This window comes from Eptatretus burgeri, chromosome 10, assembly GCF_056783735.1.
Source record: "Eptatretus burgeri isolate ZD-2024b chromosome 10, Ebu_testis_v1, whole genome shotgun sequence".
Taxonomy (NCBI): domain Eukaryota; kingdom Metazoa; phylum Chordata; class Myxini; order Myxiniformes; family Myxinidae; genus Eptatretus; species Eptatretus burgeri.
The window spans coordinates 1,603,861-1,621,342 of NC_140970.1; the positions used below are offsets into that span (position 1 = coordinate 1,603,861).

General features: G+C 43.7%; 1 protein-coding gene across 2 annotated transcripts in view; it reads right to left on the minus strand.

Moving 5' to 3' along the window:
- Positions 1-17,482, minus strand: part of CCDC80 (coiled-coil domain containing 80) — a 183,117-nt gene that overhangs the window by 154,219 nt on the left and 11,416 nt on the right. Inside the window, exons 2-3 of one of the 2 annotated variants that reach the window (XM_085896799.1) lie at positions 4,721-4,943; positions 2,783-2,829 (exon numbers count right to left, since the gene is read on the minus strand). The gene's annotated coding sequence lies outside the window, so the exon portion shown is untranslated. Of the gene's footprint in view, positions 1-2,782; positions 2,830-4,720; positions 5,806-17,482 lie in introns of those variants that run through there. The other variant, XM_085896800.1, reaches the window with a different exon arrangement.

Here is a 17,482-nt window from a genome sequence, read left to right on the forward strand (position 1 = left end):
CCAAGGTGTGACCGCTATGTTGACACTTCCATTTCTACGGCAGTTATGATTCGAATCGTTGTGCGTTCGCCTTTTAATAGGCTACGTCACGACATCGTCGGCGATGCGTGCAACGCGCTATGCCTAAGTTAGACTATCGTTGGGCATCGGTTGTGTCGGCCGACAACAGGTTCAGCATTCGTTGGTATAAGTTATCTATAACACAACGAAACGTTCTGTGTCCATTACCAATGCGTTATACATAAGACCAAGTCGCTATGAATACGTCCGAATCTTTAAAAAAAAACATCAAAAGTTCAACGTAAGCCAGCGTTTTACATACATTTTAATACGTTGCCATCGCTGGCTAAAACGTCAAGGTGTGACCGGGCCTTTAGTTGCACGTTTTGTTTCCTCAACAAGAAGAACAAACATTTCCCATTTAGTTATTTCGTTCTCCAAATGAACTTACATTTGCAAATATTTTGCACATACGATGTGAAGATGTTTGTCTGTAGGAGAACCCAAGCAAAACAGAGTTGAACCCCATAAAAAACAAGGTTGAAGCAGGAACCCAGTTCAGACATTTGAGTAACTCCTGTATACTGTAAAGCGAGTGAGTGTGTTGAAGGCTTCATTTTCTTCAATGCATTGCATGAACTGAAGTCTCAGAAGAACCTGAGCACAAGTACGAGTCTGCCAAAAGCCTAGACCAGTGATCTTCACCATTATTGAGAGGGGGGACGTTTTTGCCAATAAGACATTAGTGCGAGAGCTGCCACACCAACCGCAGGGCTCCATAATGGCTGCTATCAGGCCCACCTCCATATACTCTTCTTCGTTGTGGTCAACTGGGCTGCAAGCATAATTATTTGTATGTGGTAACCATATCCTGATATAATTATGTTACTTTTATGCTTCACATTGGAACACTCATTTGAAACCATTGGGTCAATTTGATAGCATTTATGGCAAATGATGATGGGCGTTTTCACATTTGTGCATAATAAGCTGCATGTCAAGGGCTGCACGTTAGGCCACCAGGGGCCGCCAGTGGCTCTCGGGCCATGCAATGAAGAACAGGGGCCTAGACCCTTCATCAAGAAGTTAGATATATGAATTAAAAGACCCAGAAATCACACAACTGCAGCTGATAGAGATAGAACTACAGTCTTGGATGCTGCTAACATCACAGATGCTTATGGTGGCTAAACTATTGAGAATCACAAGTTCCTGAAGAATATGGCCTGGTCTGCAACCTGTGAGGTCCTCAGCCTCTGGATAAAAGGCATGAAGGACAGGTTCGATTCAAACGACAAATGACAAACTATTTGAGGGAATAATCTAGCTATGAGCAAAATGCCTCTGTAACCATAATAGTCCCAGAATCCATCAGCAGGACAGGAAACTCAAGAGTAAGATGAGGAACTGTCTTATAATAGTTGGTGGGATGAAAAGGCAAAGGAACTTCATGACTTGGCTGAGCGTAATGACGAGAAAGGCTTTTCATAAATTCTGTACCACCTCAGCTACAACAGTAACTCCCAGCAAGGCCTCCAACCACTACAGGCACAAGATGATAGTATTATGAGCAAGAAGGAAAAGATCTTGCAGTCATGATATGTACACTTCAAAGATCTACGAAACAGAGAGGAGAAGTTTTCAACTGAGTCCAACAAAAGGTCCAACAGAGGCAGTCATCGGGTGAGATGCATCGTCTTGAACAGTATGAGAAGTGATGAAAGCTATCAGCAAGCTGAAAATCGAGAGGAAGTCAGAGCAGGTCGCATACCAGTTGAAGAATGGAAAATAGGTGACAGGTTGTAAGAGCACAACAGCTCCATCACCTCAAATATCTCATCTGGATATCTGAATATGTATCACAAGAGTGGAGAGAGTGAGTGTGTATTGTAATCCTCATGAAAGGTGATAGAGGGATGTGTGGCAACTACCAGGGCTTTGCCTTGCAGAGCAATTCTAGCACACTACTCCCCCCCCCCCATATAGTTGTTTCGACTCGTGCCTGGAGTTGAGGGAAATTTTATGGAGACTGCAGTTTTACACTGAATAGTAGATCTCTCTATCTCTCTATCTCTTGAAACATCACTTCACCTTCTTTCTCATGGTGGTGGTTAGTCATACTGCTCTCAACATTTGGTTGGGAAAATGAATTGTCCATATTTTTCCACCAACATAGACAGACTCCTGCTTTTCTAAAAATTAGTGACTGCCATGATGGTCTAGACTCTAGGAGGTACGCACACTCGCCTCTTTGCTGTCTAGCCTGGCTTTGAATCCCAAACGAGCTATAAACTGTCATCCCGGTGTTTCATAGGCAGAGAGATCCATCAATGTGTGTGCCGTCCCTTGTATGGACGGATATAGTTAAACTAGCATCCTGTCTGCCAGCATTTGTTGGTGGACGTTAAATATTCCACAGTGTCCTTCGTGAAGAGTAGGCGCGCTCTCGCCAGCACTCTGAACAAATTCCAAATTCCTGCCCTAACCAAGAGGAGCATAGCAGCCCCCTCAGCCAATGATGTTGCCCCACAGCCTAGTGCTGAATTAAAAATAAGAAGAAGATTCAACACAGGATGGAAGACTTCATCAAGTGAGAAATTCCTGTTGAGCAAGTAGGTTTCAGAAGAAGAGGTACTCGAGATCAAATCGCAAATGAGGAGGAGAATGAAAAAAAGCAAGGGAACATCAAAGGAAGGTGTGTCTGTTTTATACATTCCGAGCAGAGTACCTGCCCTAAGGGCAATCTTGTTCCAAGCATGCAAAACGTTCTTCTGCAACATACCTTTATTTGGGTGGTGTATAGTCAACTCACAGCTGCCTCAATCGCCCCTGAAAATAAAAATAAAAACTGGTTACGTGCATCAAGCAAAAACATACCTACTGCTTATAATTCAAAACACCTCACTGCATGGGAAAACGTGGGGACAGGAATACTCTGGTGTAAATGTGGGTACTTGTAATACCCTCCCCCACCTTGAGGCGGCACTACACGATACACGTTTACATGGAGAATTTACGTCACCCACTCCCCCCCCCCTCCACCCAGCCACCCAAGACCATCGGCAAAGATAAAAACACCTTTATACACCAATTGGGGTCATTCTGATCCTATGTAGCAAGTCTGGATGTAATCAGCCGAGAACTGTAGGAGTAGCGCGACAACCAAACAAACACAGGTCAGTGAATTATAGTAAGGATAGCAAGGCTTTCGATTGTGTTGATCAAGAATAGATGTGGATGATGCTGATAGAAATGGGGATGTCAGAGTGCCTGACATACCTGATAATAAACCTGTACACTAAAGAAGAAGCTAAAGGAAGAACAGAGTATGAAGAGACAGAATGGTTTGGAATTGGAAAAGGGGTCAGACACAATCTCCCCTTAATTGTTCAATCTGCATCCTGCGTACATCATGAGGAAATCAAACGAGATGACGTAGACGTTTGAGTCGGAATTGGAGGAGGATGGTTCCACACTCTTGGCTGAAAGTAAAGAGGACTTCATGACGGAGATTGTGGAGGATAAATTAAGAGGGTTCACACTTGGGAGAACAGCAATGCCAGGATTGATAAGGATCTGGAAAGACAAAGAGGTGATAAAACAAACCAAGAGGAGGCTGGTGAATGCTCTGGTATTTCCAGTTGCAATGTATGGATGCGAGTCGTGGACAGTGAAGAAGAAAGAAAGGAAGATTGACAGTTTTGAAATGTGTTGGAGAGGAAAGTCAAAACTTCCCTGGACTGCAGGAAGAACAAACAAATCAGCACTTGAAGAAATAAGACCACCATGTACATTGGAAGGAGTGATGTTAAAACAGAAACTGTCATACTTTGGACACATCATGCATGCAGAAAATGAGTCTGGCAAAATCAACCATGCTGGGTATGGTTGAGGGAAGAATAGGAAGAGGCAGACCTTGTATCTGCCCGATTTCATCCCATTGGGACCATACTCTGTACAGAAGATCAGTGATGCAGAAGCAGTCTCCCAGGCTATTTGGCACAGTCCTGGATGAGTCAACATTCCAACACAGGATACTCAAATGGCTCAATCATGCCAGCAAGCTGCTACTCATTTTGCCAACCTCGGAAGGAGGACAGGATGAATTAACCCCACCTGGTATTAATTCAACGGGAAAAAAGTGGGATTTGAACTCAGGACCCGAGGATTCCAAGCCCGCCACCCTAACCATCAAGCCAACACCAGGCATATAGACCTGAGGGATGGGGTAAAAGACTGTAACCAAGCTGTCTCCACCAGAACTTCAGGAAGCAGTGCGGGATCGGGATGTTGTTTGAAAAACATGATCATCATGTCAACCAAAATGGACACACACACACACACACACACACACACACACACACACACACACACACACACACACACACACACACACACACACACACACATTTAAGAAGAATATTAATTATCATTTCATACATTGATAGTGCTTAATAATTTATTTTTCTGCACGGGATCAACACGTGAATTATTTACTTTTCCTAAATACATGAATGTGAAGACCTATCCAGGTTGCTAAGGAAGTGAGTTCTTCGTTCTTCGTATCGTCATGTGAACATGGTGAGAGGGATATATAGTTCTTCGTGTCAGTGTAACACACCACCTTAAAAAAAAACACATCAACAGTCGGGTAAGCGTTCACAAGCACACGCGATTCGCCACCCGGTGTACCTTGTGGGTGGAAATCCGCGGTGCTCACCTCTGGAAAAACCTCAGCTCTCTTTGCTCCTCCCTTGACGTTCCTCCTCCGCTTTGCGATCCGGACGCCGCTGAGTCACATGCGGATTTGTCACTTCCCGCAGCCATGAGTCATTCAGGGAACCGCCTGCAGGCAGCACCTGGAACCAGGCCGAGCGTTTCCTCCGGGCTGCCGCTCCCCACACCTTCCAATCTTCCAGATACATCTCCTCCATGGCTCGTTGCTTCGCGGAGGGGGAGGGGAGGGGGAAGGGAAGGGGGGGTTGCTCAGTTGAGGTAAAAAAAAACAACAAAAAAGGGGAAAATAAATAATGATCGTGGAGGAGGGTTGATAAGTTGAGGTAAAAAACAACAAAAAAGGGGAAATAAATAAGGATCGTGGAGGAGGTGGAGGGTTGCTAAGTTGAGGTAAAAAAACAACAAAAAAGGGGAAAATAAAGAAGGATCGTGGGGAGGGGTGGTTGATAAGTTGAGGTAAAAAAACAACAAAAAAGGGAAAATAAATAAGGATCGTGGAGGAGGTGGAGGGTTGCTAAGTTGAGGTAAAAAAAAACAACAAAAAAGGGGAAAATAAATAAGGATCGTGGGGGAGGGGTGGTTAAGTTAAGGTAAAAAACAACAAAAAGGGGAAAATAAATAAGGATCGTGGGGGAGGGGTGGTTAAGTTGAGGTAAAAAACAACAAAAAGGGGAAAATAAATAAGGATCGTGGAGGAGGTGGAGGGTTGCTAAGTTGAGGTAAAAAAAACAACAAAAAAGGGGAAAATAAATAAGGATCGTGGGGGAGGGGGGCTTGATAAGTTGAGGTAAAAAAAACAACAAAAAAGGGGAAAATAAATAAGGATCGTGGCGGAGGGGGTGGTTAAGTTGAGGTAAAAAACAACAAAAAGGGGAAAATAAATAAGGATCGTGGGGGAGGGGGGCTTGATAAGTTGAGGTAAAAAAACAACAAAAAAGGGGAAATAAATAAGGATCTTGGGGAGGGGGTGGTTAAGTTGAGGTAAAAAAACAACAAAAAAAGGGGAAAATAAATAAGGATCGTGGGGGAGAGTTGATAAGTTGAGGTAAAAAACAACAAAAAAGGGGAAAATAAATAAGGATCGTGGGGTTGATAAGTTGAGGTAAAAAAGGGGAAAATAAATAAGGATCGTGAAGAAGGGTTTTGTTCTCTGTAATCCTCACAACTTGCGCGTCACAAAGTACTAACTGTTATGACTCTTCACTCGGCCGAGTAATGACAGAGTCGAATGAGGGTTTTCGAATGATACGATTTATTTCAGAAGATGGCACTACGCATGCGGAATGCAGCCCAAAGGCCCTTCAGTCAGGTGCCCCCGGACCACATTGAGATTCTTACTTCAAAACAGTTGTATATATATAATCACACAAAAGCAGAAATGGGTGTGGACTACAAGTGTGTGCTTAAGGGATAAATAAATAAAGAAATAAATGCGGCAGTGGGCTTCTTTCCCCCCTCCCTAGGGGCCCTCAGGGAAGTTGGATCGGTCAATTCTCAGATATGCAACCACAGTTTCCAAGCCACCTACACAACTCTCAGATATGCAAGCCTTGCAAACTAATAACTTTCCTACACTCCTTCACTAGCACCTGCTGATAACAAAGGCAAAGCTTTGGTGATCACTGAGAATAGGAATGTGTGGGCAGCATACACTGAAGGAACACTTCCACAGTTCTTTCCAAGGTCGCACTAAGGGCACACCACCACAGGGCAACAGGAAGGGTGATAAGGGCTTAGTTTCCAAGAAACAGGAACAGCTGGGCTCTGTCCAAAAACAGTGGGGTGCATGGAACATTGGTAGCCTGAAACATTTAAAGCAACATTTTAAAGCAAGGTTTGAATAATGCACAGTTACAAGCAAGGTTAGAATCCTGACAGCTGATTAACACACAGCTAATGGTCCAAAATATGACCACCCAACATATCATCATAACAGTTTCCCTCCTTGGTCATATTTTGACCATTCCCAGCCACACCTGAGACTCACCAACCGAGTGGACCCCTATTTGGTTCCTGTAGCAGCTACCCCTAGGCCCCCGTGCCTGCCAAACGGGATTTGCAAATGCCGTGGATAGCCATCAACATTCCCCAAATGAGAAGTCCCCAACTGCCGGTGGTTCAGGTTAGCTTCTGTTGCCTTTTATCTTGCCCACTGCCACAAGTCTCCCATTAAGTTGTCATATACAAATTTGATGTTAAGTCCACACAATATTAAAGGCACTACAAGTCTATACAATATTAACAGCAACATTATTATTTAGGCAATTATACTCAACACTAATTACAACAATAATATTTACAATATGCAAATGTATTAATGGGTGAGCAGCACTGTGAGCGCTCAAGGCATGGTGTAAGCTCCTTTCTCAACTTGCGCTAGAAGACAAAAGAGTCTCATGAGATGCATATTTACATATAAGGGTCATACAAGTATTTTCCATACATTCCTTCACTATCTGGTATTGTCCATTTTCCATGATTATGCATATGCTAGTCAAAACACTGCCACATCTATCATAAACCTCCATCAGCATTTTACTTGTAGATTTCCTTTCTTTCTTGTTACAACTTCCTGTATCTTCGTGTGTAGTGAGATGTATGAGTCCATGTTTGGCTTACCTTTTCACTTGAAAGTTCGTTGAGTAATCAGTAATACCTGGAAGAGTCTTCCCCAGGGCGCCCTCCGCCAGAACACCTTGTTGGCTCCTCAGCTGGTGGGGGTCGGGTCTGGTTGTGGCCCCATACAGAGGTCCTCGGGGTCTTCCTCCATGAGTTCGCTGTTAATTATTATGATGGCCTGGGTGAGGGGTGAGGCTTCACAGCATTTCTTTAGACAAATGGAAATGAGACGTTTGATCAGAAATACTCCAAAAATGATTCCCATGATGATTAGGATTGCTGCCCCTACCAGGCACAGTAACCAGTCTCCCCAGTCATGAAATATAGATCTCCACCCTGCGTAACCCTCCTTGCGTTCCACTCGATCGCTCGTGAGAGCTTCAAGCCTTATAGGTGAAAACACCTATAAGTGAAATGTGTTCTTCTCCGGGAGGTTACTGTATTTTCACAAGATTTCACAACTGTACTCCAAAAGGGTTCTTTCGGGGCCCATGGAACTTGGGTAATTAGAGATGCGTGTTGACCCCATATGAATCCTATTTGTGCAAAGTGCCCCCACTGGGTTTTGTCTTGCGTTTTGTTCTGCCAAGCCACTTCTGTCTTTTCTGCATTTTCTGACGTCCCCCCTCCCAACAGGTTTTATCATAGCATAAGACCATCGAATCGATTTTATTTCCTCGTTTCATTCTATCAAATCATAAGTTTCCTCGGCTTGGACGCAAGACAGTTCTATGAGCTGCTGTGGCTGGATGGTTGTCAGCCCTCTGGAAATGAGTGGTGCGGTCTTGCCAGGTTCCTTTGAAAATATCTTTACCTTATCTAGTTCTTGGTTGTATGTTTTCCCCAACCTTGCGTATTCACCTGCTTCCATTCTTTCTCCAGCCGCTCCCCTCCTATGTCGCTGTGGGGTTGGTACTGGTTCATTTCCGTGTCCCCCTTTGCCACGGAGGTGTATACGGTTTCTTTGGCTTGAGTGTGTTGTGTTGCCTAGTGATAGGTCCCCCCACAAAGGAGTAGTGTCAGTACCAGGAGTTGCATATTGTGTCGTCAAAGGTTCTGTCACTGTCTCCGTTACTACAAGGTTTACAGCATGCCACTGCACTGAACACTGCAGTCAACTGCAACATAATGACAAGTATTTGTGTAAAAGATTATTTTTAAATGATACCTCCGTACGAGGCTCCCACCATGACTAGAGCTTGCAGGACTGGAAGTTGCTCTGGGTGCGTGGTGAGTGGACGTGAAGGCCAGAGACCTTACTGTACACTACTGTGGATTTTGATCAGGCAAGCATACCTTCCATCCATCTCCTTGTCTGACGGCCAGTAAAGTGTTCTGGTGTTCGTTGCCCCATCTTGTGGTTCTGGGGCGCATCTCAATCTGTTCACCATTCTTCCTAACTCCCCTGCACTATGTCCGTTACTAACTGCCATTGAGATGTACGGTGTTAGTCCTTCTCTGTGCTTCATTAGTTCGCGCTCTCTGGCGGCTTGTTTCACCTCCACCGCCGCTCCTTCCTTCCCGATCCATCGGTTGGTTTTCATCAGAGTGCGTTTGACGGTGTAATCTCGATGTGCTTTGGCCACGTATTCATAATCCTGCCCTGTTTCATCGTAGTCAACAGTGAGTGCAGTGCAAAGCCAATTCCATTCCTTCCAGATCGATGTCGTTGCTAAGCAACCATTCCTCTACATCCCTTTAATTCCGCTTATGCTTCCCAAATCCAATGAATTTATCCTGACAGATAGAGGCTCATATAAAGACAACAGACATGCTTTTCTGTCCGCTTCCAGACAAACATCTCGACCCTGACAGGCAGAGAATCGAAACGCTCCCTCGTCAAGGCCCACGATGGCTGCGTGTTCAAACAGCACGAGCTCCGCCCGTAATTTTTCCCAAAAACACCGCATCATCATGTTTCCCAAAAACACCAAAACATCCTGATAAGTGCGTAGCCTACCAAACGTCCTTGTTCTTGGATGTCTGACATGTAAACAAGGACAAATGTGTCCAAGAGCCACGTCCTAAAGGTTTTGTCTTCACCAGAAGAAGAAGAAGAAGAAGAAGAAGAAGAAGAAGAAGAAGAACAACGCGGAGCTCTCTTAGAGCCGGCGTTCACTACGCGAGACGCGGCTAAAAGATAAACCCACTTTAAATAAAATCCGTTCCTTGTTCAAAGCATTTAAATCCCCCTTTCCATCTGTTGTAGTAATCAACAATAAACCTTTTCGATCGGCTTTATTCTCACAAAACCCATACGCATATCTGCAACAACATAAATATACATAGGGTAAGAATAACAAAATACAATAACTTGTACACATAATACTGAAGGCAAACTCCATACTCTAATCCCAATTACATTCCTCAGAGTACACCATTCCTAATACAGTATACTACATACCATTACTGTTCCAGCACGACCCTCCACGGAGCACGCGGCATACGAGTCATCACTAGCCACCGACCCCCATACACAGTGCTGCCACATCCGCCCAATCTCCGTTGCCGCTAATCACAGTACGGCACTTCATTACCACAACACCATCCATCCTAAATCCCTCGGTCCTGCGCCTCTTCCGCGTCTCTTTTTTTTTTCTCTTTTCCTCTTCCGGTCACGAAGCCCAATCAACAACAACAACAACAACAACCGGAACAAACATATATATATATATTACAGCCTTGTTTCAAAGCATTGTCGCTTCCATGTTCCGATAGCGCGTGCACTCGCCTCGAAACACAAAATCGAGCGATCCTTTGAAACGTCAATGTCCTTATTAATTAATTTTACCACAAAGCTATCTCTTTAAAATCTAGTTTGTCCACCATATTCAAAATCAGCCGCCTCGAGAAATTCCTGTACATTGCTCCGACAAGCAGGCACATTCACAGCAGGGTGTTAATTTCACTTTCAAGTTTGACAAAGCGCGCTGGGCCCATGCGTGATTACGTCATCACGCACTCACATGAGCAATACGTCTTATCAGCGCGTTGGTTTTTACGATCAAACTCACGGAACAAATATTTGACGACATCTCAAATACGTTCGTTTTAAATCGGAATTTTACAGAATCCTATGAAGGGCGTCCCCATCTTGTAAAATGTGCTAATCCATTTCGTAAACCCTCACGATAAGCTGTCCTTCGACGGGACGATTTCGTGCTTTCGGCGCGCCTGTTAAATCCTATGGCACGTCATGTGACTCGCAAAACCCCATAAAATAAGTTTTTTTCCCAGATTTACGAAAGTCAAGCATAAAACATGCTTAATGACCCCAACAATGAAACCAGAATTGAAACTGACGTTAAAACGAACCCGTAACGTCGATCAGCCTTACGAAACATGCAAAGTGGAAACAGAACTGAATTTCAATTTGAAATCAAAATGATGCTCCGTGGAGACCATCCATTTATCACGTACAGTGTTCAAAGCCAAAACAGCATACAGAGTTTATCGGACCATGAGAAAATCCGAACGTTGGTCCATTTGACATCCCATTTGACAAACTGTCTGCTGAAGTGGTTTTAATTATTCAATTCCCCATCCAGTTCACACACACACACACACACACACACACACACACACACACACACACACACACACACACTCTCTCAATGACATTTTCCCATCACTGAATTAACAACACGTGCAGAATCGGTCATCATGGTCCTTCCTCCAGATTTGGTGTGCGCAATTCACCTCGTCCAAAGTCTTCACATTGACGATGACGACCCATCATTATCTCCATACAAACATACAAGTTGTTCCACACATACAAGTTCCAGGTTGGAACACTCAACTTACGTCTAACACAAAACTCAACCTTCCCCACCACATTGTATTCACAAATACATCCAAACAGGTAACTTCTACAAACAGCCCTTCTCCTGGCTCATTAACCTTGTGTTCTTTTCCCGTTGGTTCAAGATTCCCTCTGAATCTAATCGCTTACGTCCTGTCTCACTTTGTGACTCCGTTAGCCACGCTGCAAACGCTCTCCAGTGTTTTCCACTTTCACCGATAACTTTAAGTGTTGTTCCTTTGGGTAACTCTATGTTCTTTGCAGAGTTATTCCCCATCTTTTGTTCTTATCTTACCAACCGCCTAATAGCTGTAAATCGTTTCTCCTTTTACGTCGGGACCGAAATCCCTTTCAATCAGCCGCCTAATAGCTGTAAATCGTTTCTCCTTTTACACCGGGACCGAGATCCCTTTCGACCCGCCGCCTAATAGCCTCAAACCCAATGAAGGCCTCTAACCTTCCCTCTCTTGGTACAGGATTCCAACCTGTTTCCTCCTTATTTCACACGGATACCTTTATCCTCGACCCTTACCGGTTCTAACATACGGCCTGCCAGCCCTCTTTGTGCCCTTCAAACAAACCGCATTCGAATCACCTCATATGTTTTACCGTTACAGTTCTTGATCCGAGCAGATCCTGGAGCTGCGTCCAGCGGGGCACTGCCCACCAAGTGTACAGTTTTCACCTAACTAGGGCTCCCTGTCTTAGGTGCCCTATACGTGCAATTTCCACGTACCTTTAGCTGAACCCTTGTGATCGCTGTACACCAAGTGGAGTCCCGCCGTCCACACCGCCAGCATCAGTCGCATCCCATCCTCGTCGCCAATTGTTATGACTCTTCACTCGGCCGAGTAATGACAGAGTCGAATGAGGGTTTTCGAATGATACGATTTATTTCAGAAGATGGCACTACGCATGCGGAATGCAGCCCAAAGGCCCTTCAGTCAGGTGCCCCCGGACCACATTGAGATTCTTACTTCAAAACAGTTGTATATATATAATCACACAAAAGCAGAAATGGGTGTGGACTACAAGTGTGTGCTTAAGGGATAAATAAATAAAGAAATAAATGCGGCAGTGGGCTTCTTTCCCCCCTCCCTAGGGGCCCTCAGGGAAGTTGGATCGGTCAATTCTCAGATATGCAACCACAGTTTCCAAGCCACCTACACAACTCTCAGATATGCAAGCCTTGCAAACTAATAACTTTCCTACACTCCTTCACTAGCACCTGCTGATAACAAAGGCAAAGCTTTGGTGATCACTGAGAATAGGAATGTGTGGGCAGCATACACTGAAGGAACACTTCCACAGTTCTTTCCAAGGTCGCACTAAGGGCACACCACCACAGGGCAACAGGAAGGGTGATAAGGGCTTAGTTTCCAAGAAACAGGAACAGCTGGGCTCTGTCCAAAAACAGTGGGGTGCATGGAACATTGGTAGCCTGAAACATTTAAAGCAACATTTTAAAGCAAGGTTTGAATAATGCACAGTTACAAGCAAGGTTAGAATCCTGACAGCTGATTAACACACAGCTAATGGTCCAAAATATGACCACCCAACATATCATCATAACACTAACTGCAGAAGACGTGACCACCAATCACAGGACACAAACTTCTATCCGGCATGACGATGATCCAAACAATAACTGAAGAAGCTGTTTTCAAAATCCCGGCTCAAATGAAATTGCTATTTATCGAGTAAATGTTAAAGCTCCCTTCGTCACACGTACTAAAGCGTCACATTTGATTCTGACTTGCACCTCATTCAGTCATTCTCGTGTTGTGAGCCCATGATATTCCTCTTCCTCAAATATGCGAGCGACGTGATTACGTCACCGAGTGTACGCGTGACGTAAGAGCTAAACGTATTCTCCGTTGCTTTGGACAACGCCAGGGACTTCTCCACGGACCTCGGCGTTTGGTCAACAACGATAAACAAGAAAAAGAGCAATCGGATTGCAAGACGCTTGCCGAGACTTGTTTTGTGTGGTGTTTGTGTTTTGGTGTGTAACATAATTAATAATAGACATAAACTGGAACTGCCACTTTATAACTACTGGCAGTGATGACCGGGTATCAAGATCTCCGCTTTGATCGGAGACCTAGTCCTGACCCATGACGTTTATTATTACCCTCACCAGAGGAGAAGGTAGTGCATTTGCTGAGAGTAAAGGAGAGGAGAGTTAAGATGGTAGTAAGGTTAAGATGGTAGTAAGGTTTAGATGGTAGTAAAGTTAAGATGGTAGTAAAGTTAAGATGGTAGTAAGGTTAAGATGGTAGTAAGGTTAAGATGGTAGTAAAGTTAAGATGGTAGTAAGGTTAAGATGGTAGTAAAGTTAAGATGGTAGTAAGGTTTAGATGGTAGTAAGGTTAAGATGGTAGTAAGGTTAAGATGGTAGTAAGGTTAAGATGGTAGTAAGGTTAAGATGGTAGTAAGGTGAAGATGGTAGTAAGGTGAAGATGGTAGTAAGGTGAAGATGGTAGTAAAGTTAAGATGGTAGTAAGGTTTAGATGGTAGTAAGGTTAAGATGGTAGTAAAGTTAAGATGGTAGTAAGGTTTAGATGGTAGTAAGGTTTAGATGGTAGTAAGGTTAAGATGGTAGTAAGGTTAAGATGGTAGTAAGGTGAAGATGGTAGTAAGGTGAAGATGGTAGTAAGGTGAAGATGGTAGTAAAGTTAAGATGGTAGTAAGGTTTAGATGGTAGTAAGGTTAAGATGGTAGTAAAGTTAAGATGGTAGTAAGGTTTAGATGGTAGTAAGGTTTAGATGGTAGTAAGGTTAAGATGGTAGTAAGGTTAAGATGGTAGTAAGGTTAAGATGGTAGTAAGGTTAATATGGTAGTAAGGTTTAGATTGTAGTAAGGTTTAGATGGTAGTAAAGTTAAGATGGTAGTAAGGTTAAGATGGTAGTAAGGTTAAGATGGTAGTAAGGTTTAGATGGTAGTAAAGTTAAGATGGTAGTAAGGTTTAGATGGTAGTAAGGTTAAGATGGTAGTAAGGTTTAGATGGTAGTAAGGTTAAGATGGTAGTAAGGTTTGGATGGTAGTAAGGTTAAGATGGTAGTAACGCAGGGGACTTTCACTCAGAGAGTAGTTAATGCATGGAATGGTCTCCCTGGAAAGGTAGTGGCAGCAGAAAAAGTGTGAATTAGAATTACATAGGTACCTGTAAGTTATGGAGATAGAGGTGGATGGGGATGCTGACAAGACTTTTAGGTAGTTTGAGCATTGATGGGTGATTGAGTGCATGTGTACAGAGTGCTGCTGTTAGTGGAGGCCTTGTTGATGGAAGTTGTGTGGTTGATGTACTATGTTTTAACCAAGCCCATGCCCCCTCCCCTCAGGGGAAGAAGAAAAAAACTTAATAAAAAAGAACTACAAAAATTTAAAATATTTAAAAAATAAAACTACAAAAACTTTAAACATTTTAAAAATAATTTATTATTTGATTTTTAAAAATTGTATTTTCTTCCTTGGATCTTGTGTCGATGGGTTGGTGTGATGTTCGCACAGACATGATGGCTGTCTCCATCATCTCCACCTCCACCTCCACATGAATGGCCTCCACCTGTGTTACATTTCCTTGGATTTGGGTCCATTTATCAGTCTGTTACTTCGTGAAAAAAAAAAAAATCTTCACCACCAATGTTGATTTGTAGCATTTGTCTGTTTGTCTGTTTATCTGTTTGTCACACGATTTTTGGCCACAGTTTTCAAGCAATCGTTCTGTAATCTTTTGTGTGTAGGTAACCGGCCAAGGACAGCAACGCTTAATTTTGGTGAAGATCCGAATTGGGATCCAGATCTGAGAATGTTTTCAGTGATTCTTCACCATTGAGAGACATGGCCAAAAACGATATATACAGTAGCAAGATATCTCAAAAAGTTGTGGACGGATTCGACCGAAACTTGGTGGACAGGTTGGGTGTGTCACGAGGACTAATCGATTCAGTTTTGGTGAAGATCCACATCCGGATGCGAGAATTTTTTTAAGTGATTCTTCTTCATTGAAAGATGGGGCCAAAAACTATGTATAGCACAATATCTCAAAAAATTGTGGACGAGTTATGACAAAACTAGGCGGATGAGTTAGTTAAGTGACAAGAACAAGCCCATTCGATGTTGGTTAAGGTAAGGATTCAGATCCGACTTATCTGTGGCAAACAAGATGTGAACTGTTATGTTCAACCTGGCGGAGGTACACACTCCACCGAGGGCTGTTCTGTTTCGCCAAGTGTCACTCGATGAATGATTTTTCATGTTTGTCTGTCTGTCCGCACAGAACGTGAATATGGGTTTTTCTCTGCAACCGCTCATCAGATCGACACGAAATTTTCACCAAAGGAGTGACGACTCATGTAGAATGTTTTGATGTCATAGATCATGTGGTGTGGCAGCTATGTTGGAAAAAAGGAAAAACTTTGGACCTCTGCATCAGTGTGACCACACCTTGGCTTTTTTCACAAGATCTTGGCGTCTTGGTTTTCTATAAGTTTTCTTGGCATATAGGTTTTTACGCCATCAGCCATAACTGGAAAAGGGGCTAGAACACGAGTTTCGTTCCACTGATCGGGGGGACACTTGGTTTTAGCGGATTCTGATAGCTATTAACCTTATAAAATGAGGGGCCAAAGTTCTCCATGGAGATTCCTGCAGTTTTTTTTTTCTTCTAGCCATTCGAAATTAGGGTAATTCGAGCCCAAACGGTCATTTTGGTGTCTGAAGGCAAATTCAGCTGCCAATATCCACAGACATTGACATCACTCATGCCTAAAATTTTCAGAACACGTTATCATTGGTATAGTGAACGTATTCCAGAGAGTTCTCCAAACTGCTGCACCTGGTTTCTTCGAGGGGATCTTCCAAACATGGCGATTTCGTTAAAATGTGTCGGTTTGAAGTGTCTGGGAACCAACTTTAGAAGTCCATATCTAATGATCTGAAATGCACACATACTCCAAACTGCCTCGAGTAGTTGGCATCTGTATTGTGAACGCATTACAAAGAGTTCTGAAGGCTGCTTCATCTAATTTATTCTTGGGAGTCTTCCAAAAAAGGCGAAATTGGTTAAAATGGGTCGGTTTGACGCGTCTGAGAACCAAGCTTGGACGTCGATATCTACTGTTCTGAAATGCGCACACTCACCAAACTGCCTAGACTTGTTATCATCTGTATTCTGAACGCATTACGGAGAGTTCTGAAGGCTGCTGCATCTGATTTCGTCTAGGGGGGTCTTCCAAAAATGGCGAAATTACTTAAAATGGATCATTTTTCTGGTATATTGTGGACAAAAATTTTCGTTCATAATTGCCTTTGACATCACGAGCACTCAAAACTAGGTAATACGCAATGGTAGTACAACAGAAAGAACACATAAGAAAGAACACACTTTACCCAGTCGCACCCAACTGTCCCTGGACTCTGTATCCTTTTCTCCTGACAAGGTGGAGAGCTTGCTTTCAAACCTCGAGTCAGATTCTGCAACCGGTCCAGACGGCATCAGCCCACGTGTCCTCAAAGCCTGCTCTTCTGCTCTTGCTCACCCTCTCTCTGTTCTATTCACCCTCTCATTTGCTCAAGGTCATCTGCCATCTGCTTGGAAATCTGCTAACATCACTGCCCTGCATAAAAAAAGGTGCAAAAACAGATCCCTGTAACTACAGACCAATCAGCCTTCTCCCAATCATCAGCAAGGTTATGGAATCCATCATCGCTTCAGACATGAAATCCTTCCTCTTCTCCAATGGCTTGATTTCCAATCATCAATTTGGTTTCAGACCAGGTCACTCTACCCTGGATATGCTGCTTCTGCTCTCCCATCAATGGATGGAGGTCCTCAATGCCAGACAGGAAATCCGAGCCGTATCCCTTGACATATCACGTGCTTTTGACACAGTCTGGCACCCTGCACTACTCACCAAACTCTCTTCCCATGGTATTCAAGGCCATCTCCACTCATGGCTCGCAGACTTCCTCTCCTGTCGCAGTCAACGTGTGGCCCTAAATGGAGTTCTTTCATCCCCTCTTCCTGTGCAGGCTGGAGTTCCTCAAGGTAGCGTTCTGGGCCCTGTTCTTTTTCTGGTTTTCATCAATGATCTCTCGGACTCTCTGGAAAATCCTCTATTTCTCTTTGCCGACGACTCCACCCTCTGCCGTACCATCGGTCATCCCTCAGACCGGCAAGCAGCAGCTTCTTCGCTCACTGCAGATCTGGATAAAATCACAAACTGGTCCAACACGTGGAACATGTCTTTCAATCCAGATAAATCTCACACTCTCACTATGTCTCTTCGAAAGGACCGTTTAGAAAACCCCCCCATCCAC